Raw genomic sequence first — 18,465 nt, forward strand, 5'->3', positions numbered from 1 at the left:
GAGAGCGTGTAGTGTTACTGTTGGATAGTGTAATGCTGTTGAGTGTTTTGTACAATTTGCTGGTGTTTTGTGATCAAGTGTATTGATAAAGTTTTGCCAATTTTGTGTTTTTTGTTCATGTATTTTATTGGCAATCACAGTGTTTAGTGTTTGTATTTGGTCTGCTATGTTTTGAGGGATAGGTGTGGGGGTACCGTGTTTAAGTGTGTCACGTTGTCTGATGAGGCTTTGGATTTCTGGTGTGAAGTTGGGGTTGTGTGATTTTCTGTTGCCTCTAGGGATGTATCTCTTGTCTGCATTTTGTATGATTGTATTAAAAGTGTGCACAGCATTGTTTATGTTTGTGATTGGTGTACTGTTAAGTGTTTCAAAATGTTGTTCTCTCTCTTCAGTAAAAGCTTCCCAGTTAGCTCTCTTGTAATTGGTGTAAGTGTGTCTGTGGCCAACTGGGGTGCATCTTGTTGTGGTGGTGATGATGATTGGAAGGTGGTCAGAGCCAAGGGTTCCGACCACTCTCCATGATGTTGTTGGGGTTAGGCAGGGGGAGCAAAAGGTGATATCAGGAGAGGAGGGAGTGTAGAGGGCTTGGTGTGGGATATGTGTATGATTATGAGTCAAACTGAGTCTGTATATCAAGCCCTCTGTCTGTGTCAGGGTTGTCGACATACCAGGCAGACGACTTGGCGTTGAAGTCTCCACCCATGATCAGGTTGGGGATTGAGGCTAGTTGGCTAAAATGAGGCCTGAAGGTGTCTGGAACTGTGGGGGATGATTGGGGGGAATGTACATGTTAACTATTATCAGTGTTGAATTGTTGCCTGTGCGGATTCGAATGGATTGGATTTCTGTTGTGTTACCTGTGGTAGGGAGGAGAATTTTGGTTGTGGCACTTGTGTCCACAAAACAGATGGAGTGGTGGATCAGGGTGATGAGTCCACCGCCATAGCCGTCAGTCCGGTCTTGTCTGATGGTGGTGTAATTATGAAATGATGGTGTTTTGTGTGAGTGTCTTAGTTTTGTTTCTTGTAAAATCGCAATGTGTATATTGTGTTGTTTAAGAAAGTGTTCAAGTTCATGTTTTTTCGTGTTAATACCGTCAATGTTGTGTTGTAATATGTTGATGTTGTGTGTTTTGTATGTGTTGTATGTTGCCGTTTGAGGTTGAGGTTGGGGTGGTAGTGGGGAAGGTGTAGGATCTGGGTCAGAGGGGGGGAAAGGAGAGATCGGGGACAAAGGAAGGGGAGTACTAATCGGGGGTAAGGGCAGAGGGAAATTGGGAGTGGGTGAGGGTGCTGGTTGTGGTTGGGGAGGTGGGAGTGGGGTTACTGGAGGGCAGGTAGAACATGTCCAACCGTTTGTGTATTGGTTTGTGTCAGCAAGTGTTGTACAAGTGAGGTGGGCCCAGTTTTTGCACATATTGCACTGAACTGAGCCCTTTGTCTGTCTGCTCGAAGTAATGGGTTTAGAGCATGTTGGGCATGTGTATTTTGTGGTGGGCCCAGGATTGCTCTCTACATCTCCAGCTAAAAGTAGAAGAAGAGGGGTGATCGCCGGAAAATCACCCCTCGGTGCAGAAAAAACGTAATATTGCATGTTAGGAAAAAGGATTGTGGTACTCCCCAAGGTAGGCGTAGCTCCTCTTGGGGATCGGTGCCACCTGCGTAGAGCCGGTGGCCAGGGGTAGTTGCTGCCATTTGGCCCCCAACTCTTGGGGTTGGGGGGTGGTCCCACGACGTAGACGCTGTAGCTCCAGGACCAGGTAAGAAGGTTGATATTGATTCTTATAGAGATGTCCTGTCGATTGCAACACATTGAAAACAACCAGGTAGTAGAAAGGGATTTGGTGGAGAAGGCAACAATGCAGCTACAGAGGACAGGCAGAAAGAATAACTTAGTCATATATGGAGTACCTGAACAAATCAAGGATCATGATCTCACTACTAGATCAGAAAAATTAAACAGGATACAATGATTGTTAAGGAAATATGGAAAGTAACTGATGAAATTTTTGAAGATGATCCAATTGAGATAAGACGAATAGGTAAATATAACGGGGAAACAAATAAAGAGGCTGGAGATGCTGGACTAGAAGGAAGGCCAATAGTGGCAATGCTCAGAGAAGGTATGAAGGACAAGGTCTTAAGAAATGCCTACAAATTGAAAGAGTTAAATACTCTGCACAGTGATGTAATTAGTGGAGTAATATTGTCACATGACATGGATAAGGAGTAACGATTGAAAGACAAGCAACTCAGGGAAGAAGACAAGCGTAGGAACGAATACAAGAAGGAACAAGAGTCGGGAAACTTCTTTGTAGTGAGGGGTGACCCATGGAACCAGTACCTGTTGCGACTGAGGAGAGACAAAGATGCAGAGATAAGAACCAGGAATATGACAGAGGAAGGAGAAAATGCAGCACAATACATGACAAAGGACGACCACAAAGGCAGAATGAATATCATGACAGAGGACAAAAGGTGGCGGCAAAGGGAGACCACCCAGTGGGGGAGGACATGCAGGCCTAGCTGAACAAAGCAACAAGCCAAATGTACAAAGTGCTAATAAGCAAGCTCTGTATTATGTTTAGTAATGTGAATGTATTCAACCCAGATAAACACAGGCAACTGGTAATGAGGCTGGAAAAAGATAATACTAGTCCCACTGTTATTGCTCTGCAAGAAGTCAGGCCTAAAAATCCCAGAACTGATTGCATGTTAGTTGAGTATAACATTAGAGGATATGAAATAATAGAGGAAATTGTTGATAATGCTGAGGAAGGCAGGGGCCTGCTTGTCTACGTGATGGAGGATTTATCCTATCAAAATAAACACCACAAGCGAGGACGGAGCCTTTATTGATATGCCGTTTCGCTTGTTATTACCGCTTTTTCAAGTACATAGTTGTAATGCACATGACTGGGATTAAACAAGAAGAACTGGGGGAAGGAGAGAGGAAGGGAGGTAGGGGGTCACTGAATATTAGGAAAGGTTAAGGAGAAGGTGGACCAAATGTCTGGGAACAGGATAAGATGGAACAGTTGGCTAGGTGAAGGACATCAGCTCACAACTGTTGAACAAAAGGAAGAAGAAAGAAAGAAGGGCAGGCAAATGTCTACTGGAGGGGTGGCTTAAAAATTTTGTGGGGAAATGCCACTTTCATACAGGAATTATCCTACAGAGAAACTGTTATGGAACAGCAATATTGTGAAAACCTATGCATTAAAGTTAAGTGTAGGAACAAAGATATATCAATTGCTTCAATATATAGAAGCCCAAGTAGCAACAAGGCAGAAAATGATAAAGTGCTTAAAGTGATGCAAGAAATCAGCAACAAACAATTTTGTTATAAGATGATTCTGGGTGATTTTAATCTTTCTAATTAAACTGGACAAATTAAACTACACTTGCTGGAATAAATAGTGTTGAATAGATATACAACATACATATACCAAAGGCTTTTTTCCCCCTTTACAAAATCCACTCCTACCCATTCCATCCCCTACATACTTCACTCCCATCCACCCCCTCACCTCCTTCTTATCTTGGCTCCTGGATAACGGGTCATCCCTGTATCTCACCCACTGCCCTGGGCCAGAAGCGGTGTCATGAGATGCAGCACATCCACAGCAAAGCCGCTTCATTAAATCAACAACCCCCTCCTCTCCACCCCCTCATGCAGAAATGGAGAAGATGGGAAGAAATCACTTTGGGCTGCGTCAATTTATTTTTCACACATACTCTCTCACCCCCCGTCTCCCACCCACACCCACTCATACATCACAGTATCATCCATACACAACCATTTTCCATTCACCCCTATCTTCTGTCCTCTCCCATCCTTCCCCAACAGACATTCCCCATGTTCCCAGTGCCCCTTTTACCCTATCCATCCATCTCATCCTTGGTTACCCCCTCATGTTCACTCCTTCCACACCTCTTTTACTAATCTTTCTTTACTCATTCTTTTCATGTGTCCAAACCATCCCAATGTTCTTTCATTAACCCTACCTACCTACCTCCCTTTCCACCCCCATTCTCCTTACCTCATTTCTCACTATCCAGCCTAGTAACCCCTATCATACTTCTAGACCTCATTTCAAACACATTCAAACTACTCTCGTGTTCCATATTTCTGCCCCTTACAGTGCTGTTGGAACAATCACTCCTTCATACAATTTCCTCTCAGCATCCATTCCCAAATGTCTATTTCACATTACACTTTTTAATCCTCCAAGGCATTTACTCGCTTCTCTCAATCTACATACTATCACCTCCATTGCTCCCTTTCCTGCCACATTCACACCAAAGTACCTAAAACTATCCACTTCCTCCATTCTTTCTCCCTTAATACTCACTTCTAGTCTGCTGCCATTTTCTCCCCTTGTACATCTCATTACCTTACATTTACCCATTTATCTTTAGCTTCCTTCTTTCGCACACCTTCCCAAACTCTGTCACTAACTTCCTCAATCACTCCTCTGATCCTGCTACAAGCGCAGTGTCATCAGCAAACAATAACTGGCTTACCTCCCACTTTCCCCCATTTTCTTTAATCATCTCCAATCCCCGACCCACTACCCTTGCATTTACCTCTTGCACCACCCCATCCCTGTATAAATTGAACAGCCAAGGTGACAGAACACATCCCTGACAAAGTCCCACCTTTACCTCAAACCATTCACTCACTGACCCATTTCCAATTATAACACAAGTCCTGCTCTTAAAAGCTTTCCTCCTATCTCATATATCTGCAATACTTCCCACACAGTGCCTTCCTGTTTACCCTGTCATACACCTTTCCCAAATCCATAAAAGCCCAAAAAAACATCCTTACCTTATTCTAAAGCTTTCTCACATCTCTCTTACCACAAAAAATCTGATTCACTCAACCCCTACCTGTCCTAAACCAACACTGTTCCTCACCAATTACTCCCTCTCTTCCTCTCCTAATCCTCTCAATCAAGACCCTCCCATAAGCCTTCCCAACTACACTCAACAAGCTGATACCTCTGAAACTACTACACTCACACTTGTCCCCCTTTCTCTCGTAAAGTGGAACTATACAGGCACTCCTCCAGTTCTCTGGCACTCTACCCTCTCTTAAACAAACATTAGATAACCTCAACTACCCAGTCCACCATCACTGTACCTCCCTTTTTTTAGACATTCTCCATGACACCCATGCAACCCAGGTGCCTTACCTGCCCTCGTCATCTTAACAACTGCCTTCACCTCATCTTTCCTTATTTCTCCTCCATTTTCTTCACTCATCACTGTCATTTTCTTGGCGCTTACCACGGCATCGACCTTTCCCTCCTTATCCTCCTTCACATTTAGGAACTCTAAAATACTCTACCCATCTTCCTCTTACTGCCTTCTCTTCCATTATCATCTCTCCATCTGCACCTTTTACCTTTTCTTCTCTATTTGATTGGCCTCCTCTTCTGGTCTTAATTTCTTTCCAAAACATATCTATCCTGCCCTCTAACTTACTATTCAAATTACAAACATAACTAGCAGTCCACGAGACTATTAAACTAACCGAGCAAGTGGGTCTGCCCCACACCTATTGTAACTCTAACTTCCTTCCATTTCATTCTTTCCATACACTAAACCCCCAAATCCCCCCCTCCCGTGCTGTACCCCATCTTATCTATCCTGCCCTCTAACTAACATCAGAGCTACGGGAATTGGTTCCATGTTGCTCCTCTGAAGCCAGTACTACTCATTTACCATGGTGACAAATAACAATAGCAAATCCCTTCCGTCGTCCCCCTCTAACACTTCAAAATTCTTCTCTTCCTTATTTCCATTTTTTCCTCTTCGTCTTGCCCCTCCCTGTTCTATTACAGCAATTTCCTGCCTTATTTCTCACCCATCCTTCCTGGTACTCTCTTCGATGTGAAGTCTTGACAGCAAGGTCTTCGTAAACTTCTAAACTGAAGCGATAAGTGTTCTGACTCCGTATTTTTATATCATAAAATTTTATTTTACTTTGTTTTTCTATATCATGATATTATAAAGAAGACATTATTGCTGCATCCAAAAATATTACCAAGGAAATATTGAAGAGATGGGCTAGAAATTTCTTTCATTTTCCGGGATCCACTTTCCGCTATAGAAAATGGACTCCGGGTCCACTTTCCACTATAGAATATGAACCCCTCAGGGTCTATTTCCCGCTATAGAAAATGGACTCCGGGGTCCACTTTCCACTATAGAATATGGACCCCCGGGGTCCATTTTCTGCTATAGAAAATGGACTACGAGGTCCACTTTCCACTATAGACTATGGACCCCCTCAGGGTCCATTTTCCACTATAGAAAATGGACTCCGGGGTCCACTTTCCACTATAGAATTTGGACCCCCCCAGGGTCCATTTCCCGCTATAGAAAATGGACTCCGAGGTCCACTTTCCACTATAGAATATGGACCCCCAGGGTCCATTTTCCACTATAGAAAAGGGACTCTGGGGTCCACTTTCCACTGTAGAATATGGACCCCCCCAGGGTCCATTTCCCACTATAGAACATGGACTCCGGGGTCCACTTTCCACTATATAATATGGACCCCCCCCCGGTGTCCATTTCCCGCCATAGAAAATGGACCCCGGGGTCCATTTTCCGATATAGAAAATGGACTCCGTGGGAATGTTTGAACAAGTGATGTTTGACCGTGAGAATGTTTGACAAACCGTTTGTCAATCATGTTTGTCAAACGTGTTTGAAGTGATGTTTGACCGTGGAAATGTTTGACAAACTTGTTTGAATTGATGTTTGACTGTGGGAATGTAAATTCAATCCGTTTTGATGCTCATGGAACAGCTCAAAATCCTCATGCGAATTTTATATTGTTCCTTGGAACATTGTGTGAAGGCTACAGCATGCTGTTGAGCTAGGTAGCATTAAAACACAATTTATATAAGTAGCATTTTTCACAAAAATATAACTTTATTGCTCGAAACAGTAGAACACATGAAATTGCATGCACCATTATATGCTGTATTCAATTAAGGTTATACAATGTATAAATCTATAAAACCTGAGTATCTGGCTGTTTACATTGAATAACACTGACTTCCTGGCAAATTGAGCAGGGTTCTGGCAACAAATATTTTGATACAAAAGTATGGAGATTCAGGAAGAGAGAGTAATAACCTGGGTAATATTTGGGGGGCATTCAATACTAATTGTACATGTAGCTACGGTTGGAGTGTAGGTCCTGAAAAATATACTCCTTCAAAAATTGGTATAATACAATGTGCTTTTTTTTTTTATCTTGCCATGATCGACAACTGCAATTCAGTGGTTAGCGAAGATACATAGTGCCAACACAAAAGCATTCAAATAGAGTGTCCTGCTGTTTGAAAACTTGGAAAAATTTGGAATGAAAATACTGAATTTACTGCAAAAAACTGAAAATATATTCCGGCTTAGAATAATTTTTCCACCATTGCATATCAAAAGTTTAGAGTGGAGTAACTCACAGAATATCAGCATTTCTGTTATGTTCAACATTCCCGAGTCCCTATTATACTCGTTAATCTCACTGTAAAAATTTGTCCCTTGCAGTTTCTTGAGGTGTGCCATATTGATAATTGACTATGTTCCACAGACCTGCTGCAGCTCATTGTTTATGTCCATATGATGACAAACCACAAAATCTCTCAGAAGACTACAACTGACAACAAAATGATGCATGCTGCATCCAATAATCAACAAAAGAAGTGCATTAAACTAAACCTGTTTGGTCATTGAAAAAGTCAATGTTGCAAAGGACTTGATTGATAGAAAGCACCTTCAATTTGTCAATTGGTGCCTACAAATTTGTAGGAAGGAAACATGTTTCAATTTCTAGGCTTTTACATTTATAGGGAGTGATCACTCTCAGTCCCCATCACTCCCTTAAAACTGCCCTCAGGAGAGCTGTCAACAGAATTTCCTTTGCATTTGTCTTAGATCAGTGGTTCCCAAACTGGGGGTAAATTACCCCCCCAGGGGGTGGTAACAAATTTTTGGGGGTAATGGAGGGGTGACAAAAAAATAAATACATACATATACCAAGGCTTTTTCCCCCTTCCAAGGGAGGTAGCCAGAAAGGGAAAGGCATAAAAACACTCCCACCCATTTCATCCCTAAATACACTCCACACCCCTCCCACCCTCCCTCTCATCTGAGCACCTCCTGGATGACGGGTCATCCCTGCACCCTGCCCACCGCCCTGGGTCAGAAGCAGTGTCGCAAGACACAGTACATCCACAGCAAGGCCGCTTCATTTAATCGGTGACCCCCCCTCTCTGTCCCCCTTTGCATATAAGGCGAGGACGGGGAGAAATCCCTTCGGGCTGCGTCAAAAAAAAAAAAAAAATGAATAAATAGAATAAAAAATAAATAAAATAAAATTTAGAAAACATTGCGGTACCCGGCTTTAGGATTAAGGTTAACTTAGTAGGTATAGTTGTAAAACTGTAAAAAAAAAAAATTTTGGGAACCACTGCCTTTGATGGAGAGTGACAACTCTCCTGAAATCAAACTATGGAGAGTCAAAATACAGCTCTCCAGCAATTTCTAGGGAAAACTGGTAACAATGGATTACATTCTGACTCATTTGCACTGGATAATACCAGATTCATCAGGGCAAAGCATTTAGAATAAATATTTCATCAATAGTTCAGTCAAATGTCTATTATGACATGTGTCCATGTTACATCCACAAGATACAAGTTACATACAGAATGCATAATCTTTTGTTCTATGACAAAACAGTAACAAGTGATGAGCCCCTTTTTCTGACCTTGAGCAAATTTACTATTGCATAATTTACCTGATTTACAATCACAAGCACGAATAGAATATTCAGTATCACTGGAAGAAAATGGACAAAGGATAGATAACTTCCCTGACTGGTGAAGTTCTCATCATAAATTAGATGTATTTTTGTATATCATTCTTAGGTCAAAATCAAGTCATCAGGAAGATTTGGCCTTGAAAAAGATATAAATATCTATTAACTGAGCCTGTTTTGGTATCCATGTTACATCCACAATGTGGACTTTCCACCAGTGTTCGAGAGGTGATCAAAACAAAATGATGACTTGATTTATCTTAACTTAAAACTAAAAATTTTGGAAAACTCAGATTACAATTCTACACCTTATGTAACTCATTAATACAGTTCAGTGTGGAGTGACCCACGTAAGAAATGATCATGGCAACCAACCAGGCTAACAAGTTGCAAGTGAAAGACGCCCTGAGACGGTGGAAGGAACGAGTTAATTGGGGAGCAAAATATGCACTTTTAAATTTAACATTTTGATAAGTATCTAAAAAAGTAGATAAATAAATAAATAAAATAAAAATAAATAAACTTGTAATTGAATATACAAAAAACATCTTGACCTAACCTTTCAAAATTGAAACATTTATTTTGCAAAAATATGCTTTGGATGCCTAGTAACAACTAATTTTTGAAAGAAGTCAAGTGCATGTCCTCCGAAACTGGAGATTGAGTCAGATTTCATGCATGCTGTACTGTTCAGCATAACCATTACCCATGCATTCGATTCTGGGACATTTGAAATGGTGGGCAGGATATGTCCATGTAACTACACTTACTATATTTGTGCCAAGGTGCTCACTGTTACCATTCTCTACCAACCACGGCAGCATTCTCCAGTTCCCACAGTCTTTTTTCCTGCCTTCCTTTCCTTTTTCTCTACTTTTCTCTGTCTTTCTTCCTCCCGTTCACATAGTTTAGCCTCTCTTCCTCCAGAACAGTTGCCCGCATGGTGCAGCCAATCCTTTATTACTGTCTCCACCTTATCAGCTGTGGCAAAAGATGTGGATTTTTTTTTTTTTTTGTATAACTCATGAAATAAACCAATGAATACGTGTAGTCCATAATACTTTATCTAAAGGTATTTGCCAACATGACCAGAACATGTTATTTTGCAACTACGGTACATGAACTGGTAATGACTAGGCTGCATACACTGAAAAGGCATGGTAAAATCACCAATAGGACATACTGTACAGTAATGTTGTGGTGAATTTAGACCACCAATGCTTGGCCTGAGAAATGGTAATTACAGGTAAAAAAAAAATTTCAATGTGAGCATTTTGTGGAGTGAGAATATTTTCAAGATTCACACATTTTGCATAAATTTTCAAGTCTAGGGTTTAGAGTTGACAGCCTAACCAGTACGAAGCATTTATGGCAACAAGTTACTTGTTGTGCCACCCAGCAAATGTCATCCAAATACAGGAGTAACAATGGATGATGTCGTCTGCACAGGCTCTGTATATGAAAAGAATATTCACAGCTAATAGGACATGTAGGAAAAAGTGGAACTTACATAATACTACATCACTCAGAAGAACCTTGAAACTTGACTTTTCCCCCCTCCCTATCCAGTTAAATTGGAGAGCAAGTTTTAGCATCCTCTTCGCTGCTTAGGTGGTATTGGCTCCTCCAAGGATGCTTAGGTGGTATTGGCTCCTCTAAGGATGCTCAGGTTTGTAACCTAGAAATTAAACAAATCATTTACTTGTATCAGCATTAACGATGTAAGCATCACATATAAAAATTAGGCTTTTTTATTGTCTACGACAACACTGCATTAGAAAAATTGGGACATTGAAAGTCATGCCTACTGTGGACCTAAATACTAATACCTAATAATACCTAAATACTAATGCAATTTCTTTACTTAACAAAAGTGTAGGAATGTACATGTACGTCATTAATAACAAAATGTGATGTGAAGTACATTCAGAAATGCAAGCCTTAATTAAGGCACTTGTCAACATGGTCAAGGACTATATCAGGCACAAAACTGACTTTGAAAGGCACATTTTGGTTACTGTCCCACATGTTGGCATGTACACTGCAATTTTTACAACGGTCATTGCATGTCTGGGACGAGAGAAAAACCATTTGACAGGCACGGAACAAACTCTGTCTGACACACCTTGACAGGTACTTAACAAAACTAATTTGGGATGTGGAAATGTAGACATTCTCTACAATTAAATGTGTGTTTGATAAAAGCTTGCATCTCTGGTCATGCAATTGCACAGGTAAGAATTTCAGCAAAGCTCACTCACTAGATTTCGCTTGAAGGCCTCATCTTTCAGCCTCTCTTCCAGATCTACAATTTGTGGAAGGGATGTCAAGGGCAGATTCAACCCCAATCTCTTCTATACCTTCTTCACTTGTAGCTTGCCTGTCACCAGACTGCTGAATTGCATATAGCAATCGTGTGTTCTTCAGGGCCCGTGCATTCACCATTTCTAAGAGTAAGATTATTTGGCGTTCTGCAGCTGCCTGAAAATAAAATTAATAAACTATTATAACATATGTCTGATCAGCCTGCAAAAAATGTTCCTATGGAATTATTTCAAGAATAGAAACAGTATGTCCACTGACAGCCAGTTAGCCAACAGACAATTCTACCTGCAAAACCAGGAACCTGTTTTGGAGGGGAAAAAAACAAAAAAAAGGGGGGGGGGGTTTGAAGCCTTAGCCTTAACCCTGAGGGAGTTCTGCTTGAAAAGATAGAGGAAAATAATAATATGGGTACTATACTATTATGTAGAATAAAATAAATTAACAAAATGCTTTATCTTCATGTTTTCATTACCAATGTAGCTGTTTGAAGGCCTGTCTACACGAGCGGGCCTGATCGGCGGGCTTGCCCGTTAACGGGCATATTTGACGGGCAAACGATCAAATTGCCCGAAAGGCCGCCGAGCGAAATCACTGAGCTGGTGCCCGGTAGCTGGAGTTTCTACCCTGCCAGACGCAAGATAATATCGTGAACCCACAGCGGGCCTTCATCCCACATTCCACGGCATAGTAGCACAGTGAACATTTAACGATGGCAGCCCAGGATAACTCTAGTGAGCCACCGACAATGCTAGGCACCATGGTTCTCGTACAGCACTCCACCCGCTACTGGCAACATCGTCGGGCAGGCCCAGCTGTTCATCACTTCGGTCGTGTGGACAACATTCACGGGCAGGCCCGCGAGAATTTGCCCGTTAACGGGCAAACCCGCCGATCAGGCCCGCTCGTGTAGACAGGCCTTTAGGTTCTAAACATGCTTTCCAAGCCATTATGGGGTGTACTGGAAGCGAGCCACAGGATAAGGCTTTTCCCCCCTCACAAGGGAGGTAGACAAAACACAAAGGGATAGAAACCACTCCCGCCTATTCCATCCCCACATACTCCACTCCCATCCACCCCACCTCCCTCCCTCCCTCTTATCTTGGCTCCTCCTGGATGACGAGTCACCCCTCACATCTCGTGTACTGTAAGGTCTCCATTTACCACCAAGGGCCACTTGCCACATTCTGTTGACTCCAAACAGTTCTTGGAGTTCTCCACCCCAATCCCACAGAACCCGAAATGGAGAGGAACCTGTACATTCAAACTCCAAACTGTTCTTGGAGTCTCTGCCCCAGCCCCCATCCCACAGAACCTGAAATGGAAAGGAACCTGGACATGCAAACTCCAAACCGTTCTTGGAGTCTCTGCCCCAGCCCCAATCTCACCCCCACACAACCTGAAATGGAGAGGAACCTCAGCGTGCACAATAGGCAGTGCAGGGCTCCTCCAAAGTGCCATCAATAAATACCTGGAGAGAGAGAGAAAGAGAAGGGGGAGAGTGAGAGGGAAGAGTGGGGGGAGAGAGAGAGAGAGGAGAAAAGGGGGAGAGAAAAGAGGGGAGAGATGAGAGGGGGGAGAGAAGAGAGGGTGGGAAGGGAAGAGAGAAGATGGGGGAAAGAGTAGAGGAGAGAAGAGGGAGAGGGGGAGAAAGGAGAGAGGGGGAGAAAGAAGAGAGGGGAGAGAAGAGAGATGGGGGAGGAGAGAGGGGGAGAAAGGAGAAGGAGGAGAAAGGAGAGGGGGGAGAAGAGACATGGGGGAAGTGAAAGGGGAGAGAAGAGACATGGGGGAAGAGAAAGGAGAGAGAAGAGACATGGGGGAAAAGAAGGGGGAGGAAAGAGAGGGGGAAGGGGAGAAAGGAGAGACTTAATACCAATATATTCCGTAATAATAACCATACATTACCCATTCAAACCAGAGAGGGGGAGGGGAGAGGAGGGAGAGAGGGGAAGGGGAGAGGAGGGAAAGAGGGGGAGGGGAGAGGAACACAAAGGAAGAACAAACAACAGCAGGAGGCCTACTGGCCCTAACAAGGCTGTTTGTGTTAACTAAACTACACTACAGTTAAGGAAACAGGGCAACTAGGCGATAGAAGATGAACTAACACTACTGCTATCACTATCCTATCCAATTAATCCAATTGCGATTACATGTCTGGTTGTCATATCTTTTATTGCAAAGGATAATATTTTATTTGCGGATTAGATTCCAAGTATTTATCTAAGCGATTTTTAAATGTTATGTTACTTTCAACGACAGTGGAAGGTAACAAATTTCACACGTTAACAACCCGGTTAAAGAAGAAGTGCTTACTTTCGTTCGTAGAGAATCTTTTGCCAATTACTTTGAAATCGTGGCGTCTTATTGTATTTGATTGGCCTAATAAGAAGTAATCTTTGACATTAATGTTGTCAGAGCCTTTGAATATTTTAAAAACCTCAATCAAATCTCCTCGCATTCTTCTTTTTGAAAGTGAAAATAAGTTTAGACTTTTGAGTCTTTCTTCATACAGCAGATTTCTCAGCCTTGGTATCATTTTGGTCACTCTCCGTTGCACTCTTTCTAGTTTGTAAATATATTTCTGGTAGTATGGGGACCAAAATTGTACACAGTTTTCGAGATGGGGACGGACCAAGGAATTACAGAGGTTTAGCAATATTTTTTCTGATTTATTTTCGAAGACTCTTCCGATGAAGTCAACTAATTTGTTTGCTGTTTTAACAACTTCTGAGCAATGTTGACTTGGCTTCAAGTCATTTGATATTAAAACTCCTAGATCTTTTTCTTTTGTTACTGAATCCAGTATTTCGCCATTCATTTGCTAGGATGTGATCATTGTTACCTCCAATGTGCATGACTTTACATTTGTTAATATTAAATTTCATTTGCCACTTGCTAGCCCATCTTGATAATTTATCTAGATTGGATTGTAGAGTTTCTTTCTCTTCGGTGGTTGTTACTTTACCGGCAATTTTTTTGTCATCAGCAAATTTTAATACTTTGCAGAGGAGGCCGTTATCTAGATCATTTATATATATTAAGAACAAGACGGGTCCCAAAACTGATCCTTGCGGTACGCCACTTTTAGCGTTGAGCCAGCTAGATGATGCCCCGTTAATTACGACCCTCTGTTTTTGCTCTGAGAGCCAATCTTTAATCCAGTTGTGGATATTGCCAGAAATACTGTGCGTTTTTAATTTGTTGTGCAATCGTTTGTGGGGGACTTTATCGAACGTCTTCTGAAAATCTAGATAGATTATATCAACAGATCTACATTCCTCGTATTTGTTCAAGACGTCATGAAAGAAGTCAAGGAGATTAGTTAGACATGAGCGTTTGCTACAGAAGCCATGTTGCGAATCTTTTATAATTTTATTTTCTTCTAAAAATTTTGCTATACTGTCACGGATAATTGTCTCTAGCAGTTTGCACACAATCGATGTCAGGCTAATCGGTCTGTAGTTGCCTGGTTGTGATTTGTCCCCTTTCTTGAATATTGGTGTTACGTTAGCACATTTCCAATCTGATGGGACTTTACCAAGTGCTAATGATTTGTTGAAGAGGATGCACAAGGGTTTACCGATTTGATTTTTGACTTCTCGCAGAACTCTATGTGAAATTTTGTCAGGTCCCGGGGCTTTATTTTGAGCTTATCAACCACTTGTACGACATCCCTTTCGGTAATTATGAGTTGATTTAAAACGTTTTGGGACATTTTATGTTCTGGTGGCTGATACACTGAGCAATCTTCGTCTGTGAAGACGGATGCAAAAAAATTATTAAGGATTGAGGCCACCTCATTTTCATCATCCGTATGTTTTCCTTCATCGTCATTTAATGATCCAATGCCGCAGGTAAGCGTTTTCTTCTTATTCACATAACTATAGAATTCTTTAGGGTTCGACTTGCTTGCCTCAGCAATATACTCTTCAAGATCTTTCTTACTACGCTTTATCAGTGTTTTGGTTTCGTGACGAATTCTGTCTAGTGTTAGTTTGTCGTCTTGGCTTTTAGTTGATAAATACTTTTTGTATGCACTCTTTTTACAAGAGAGGTTGTTACTAATTTCCCTATTCCACCACTTTGGTTTATTTGTTGCCAGATGTCTCTCACAATAGGGAACACAGAGATTTACAGCATTGTTTAGGTTTGTGGTGAAGTTTTGCCACGCTTTATCAATATCAATCTCGTTCAATGTTGTACTCCAGTCTAAGTTTTTTTAGTAATGATCGGAGTCTATTGAAATTAGCTCTACGGAGTCGGGTACTTTTCTTTGCTGGTCTTTGATAAATTGGCTTCCATTTTAATTTTGAATGTGATGGTACGATGATTGCTAGTGCTGAATATTGGGCCGATATTTACTTTGTTTACAAGATTTTCTGTTGTAGAAAATATTAGGTCAAGGATATTATCTCCTTGGGTAGGGCTGTTTACGCCTTGGTGGAAGCCACTTTCCAGTAAGTTACTAGACAAGTCTCGTCCTGTATGCGAACTCAAATCTTCACCCCATCTCTTCACCGGTAAGTTAAAGTCTCCCATGATGACTGTCTCGCAGCGTTGGTTAGTTTCTACGATTAAATCAAATAATTTTTTGTCATTTACTAGTAGCTGACCTGGTGGTCTATAAACAAGTCCAATTATTACTTTAGATTTACTGCAATTAGTTCTTATTTCAACAAACAATATATCAACATTTGTTACTGTCTCTGTTTTTAACAGTGATGATTGGAGGGAGTTAGGGACATACAAGATTACTCCGCCACCTGTTCTATTTTCTCTTTCGCAGCTGAAAATTGTGTAGCCTGGCAAACAGTATTCCGCGATGAAATCTCAACTTGATGTGTCCAACCATGTCTCTGTTACTCCTATCATGTGATAGTTACCTGTCGCTCCGAGAATCTCCAGATCTTCGAACTTGTTTCGCACGCTGCGAGCATTAACGTAACATAGATTAATATCTGCCACTTTTCTGTTTTGCTCTATTACTGGGGTGTTGAAGGGGGCTCCACTGAGGAGTTTTTTCTTCTGATGTCGGTCAGGTTATTGTTGAGCAGCCTACCTAACCTTACTACTCCGGCCACATTCAAGTGGAGACTGTCTTCCTCAAAAAGAGTTTTATCGAAGTAGAAGTTGTCCCAGAAATTGACAAAGTGTACTTTTTCCTTTTCACAGAGGGATTTTACTCTGTTGTTTGCATTGAATGCTTTGTCGTAGAATCTGTCTATGTCGAAATATCTTCCCCTTCTCTGGAATCTGGGAAGGATCCCTGAAATGACAAGGTTTTTCCCGGGAACCTTTTCTTTAAATTTCCTGATTGTACTCCGGTACTTTTCGTTGAGTTCTTCCAATCGAGTTGATTCGACGTCATTCGTACCGGCGTGGATTATGAATACCGTAATTGCGTCCGCTTCTTTTGTGACATTGTTACAGGACTCGGCGATGTCATCGAGTCCGGCACCTCTATACATATAGCACCTTCTGCGGCCATTTGAAGAACGGCCACAGAACTCTTCGGATTGGTGCCTCACTATGGAGTCCCCTACTAAACGAGTTTCAAACTCGTCCTCCTTGGCTAGTTCTAAAACAGGAGGGGGGAGGGGAGAGGATGGAGAGAGGGGGAGGGGAGAGAGGGAGAGGGGAGAGGAGGGAGAGAGGGGGAGGGAAGAGAAGGGAGAGTGGGGGAGAGAGGAGAGGAAGGGGGAGAATGGAGAGGGGGGAGAAAAGAGAGGGGAAGAAGGGAGAGAGGAGAGGAGAGAGAAGAGAGGGGGAGAGGACAGGGAGAGGGGCGTGAGAGAAGAGGGAGAGGGGGATGAAAGAGGGGGGAGAGAGGAGAGAGAAAAGAGAGGAGAGGAGGAGAGAGGAGAGAAAGGGGAGAGAAGGGGAGGGGGAGGAAGGGGAGGAGAGTAGGGGGAGAGGGGAGAGAGGAGAGAGAAAAGTGGGGGAGAGAAGAGAGGGGGGAGAGAAGAGAGGGGGAGAGAGAAACGAGGGAGATGAGAGGGGAGAGAAGAGAGGGGGGAAGAGAAGAGAGAAGGAAGAGAGGAGAGAAAGGGGGAGAGAGGAGACAGAGGAGAGGGGGAGACGAGAGAGGGGGAGAGAGGAGAGATGGGGAGAGAGGGAGAGGAGAGGAGAGAAGAGGGGGAGAAAAGAGAGAGGGGGTGAGAGGAGGGGGAGAGAGGAGAAAGAAGAGGGGGAGAAAGGAGAGGGGGAAGAAAGAAGAGAGATGGGCGAAGAGAAATTATAGAGAAGAGGGTGAGAGAAGATGGGGGAGAGGGGGAGAGAGAAGAGGGAGAGAGGAGAGAGAGGAAAGAGATGGGGAGAGAGGAGAGAGGGGGAGAGAAGAAAGGGGGGAGAGGTGAGAGTAGTGAGGAGAAAAGAGAGAAGGGGAATGGTGAGAGGGGGGAGAAAGGAGATAGGGGAGAATGGAGACAGGGGGAGAAGGGAGAGTAGAGGGAGAGGGGAGGAAAGAGATGGGGAGAGAGGAGAGAGGGGGAGAGAGGAGAGATGGGGGAGAGATGAGGGAGGAAAGAGGTGGGAGAGAGGAGAGAAGAGAGAGTAGTGAGGAGAAAGGAGAGAAGGGGAGAATGGAGAGAGGGGGGAGAAGAGAGGATAGGGGGAGAAGAGAGGAGAGGGGGTGAGAAAAGGGAGAGGAGGAGAGAGAAAAGGGAGAGGAGGAGAGAGGAAAGGGAGAGAGAGGGGGGAGAGGAGAAAGGAGAGAGGGGGAGAATGGAGAGAGAGGGGAGAGCGGGAGAGAGGGAGAAAGAAAAGAGGGGAGAGAGAGAAGAGAGAGATGAGAGCGGGAGAGAAGAGAGGGGGGAAGAGAAGAGAGAGGGGAAGAGAGAAGAGAGAGGGGAAGAGAGAAGAGAGAGGGGAAGAGAGAAGAGAGGAGGGGGAGAGAAGAGGGGGGGAGAGAGGGGGAGATCGAGAGAGGGGGAGAGAGGAGGGGGGAGAGGGGAGAGAGGAGAGGGGAGGGGAGAGGGGAGGGGAGAGAGGAGAGGGAGACAAGAGGGGTAGGAAAGAGAGAGGGGTAGGAAAGAGAGAGGGGTAGGAAAGAGAGAGGGGGAGAGAGGAGAGGAGAGGGGGAGAAGAGAGGGGGAGGAAAGAGAGAGGAGAGGAGAGAGGGAGAGGAGAGAGGGAGAGAAGAGAGGGGGAGGAAAGAGAGAGGGAGAGAAGAGAGGGGGAGGAAAGAGAAGAGAGGGAAGGGAAGAGAGGAGAGGAGAGAGGAGAATGGAGAGGGGGAGAAAGGAGAGAGGGGGAGAAAGAAGAGAGGGGGAGAGAAGAGAGATGGGGAAGGGAAATAAG

The 18,465-nt window shown here is 43.2% G+C and overlaps 1 protein-coding gene and 1 long non-coding RNA gene across 4 annotated transcripts in view; one reads left to right on the forward strand and one right to left on the reverse strand.

Annotated features, from left to right (window-relative positions):
- LOC143030887 (uncharacterized) overlaps window positions 1–18,465 on the forward strand; it is a 485,211-nt gene that overhangs the window by 66,757 nt on the left and 399,989 nt on the right. The gene's annotated exons all lie outside the window — the stretch shown is intronic.
- The window catches only part of LOC143030889 (uncharacterized), a 53,415-nt gene continuing 41,646 nt past the window's right edge, over window positions 6,697–18,465 (reverse strand). The window contains exons 3-4 of the long non-coding RNA XR_012966941.1: window positions 11,106–11,325; window positions 6,697–10,522 (exon numbers count right to left, since the gene is read on the reverse strand). This is a non-coding gene — a long non-coding RNA (uncharacterized LOC143030889). The remainder of the gene's footprint in view (window positions 10,523–11,105; window positions 11,326–18,465) is intronic.

This window comes from Oratosquilla oratoria, chromosome 12 (assembly GCF_046742065.1).
Source record: "Oratosquilla oratoria isolate Oo_2021 chromosome 12, ASM4674206v1, whole genome shotgun sequence".
In the NCBI taxonomy this organism is placed as follows: Eukaryota; Metazoa; Arthropoda; class Malacostraca; order Stomatopoda; family Squillidae; genus Oratosquilla; species Oratosquilla oratoria.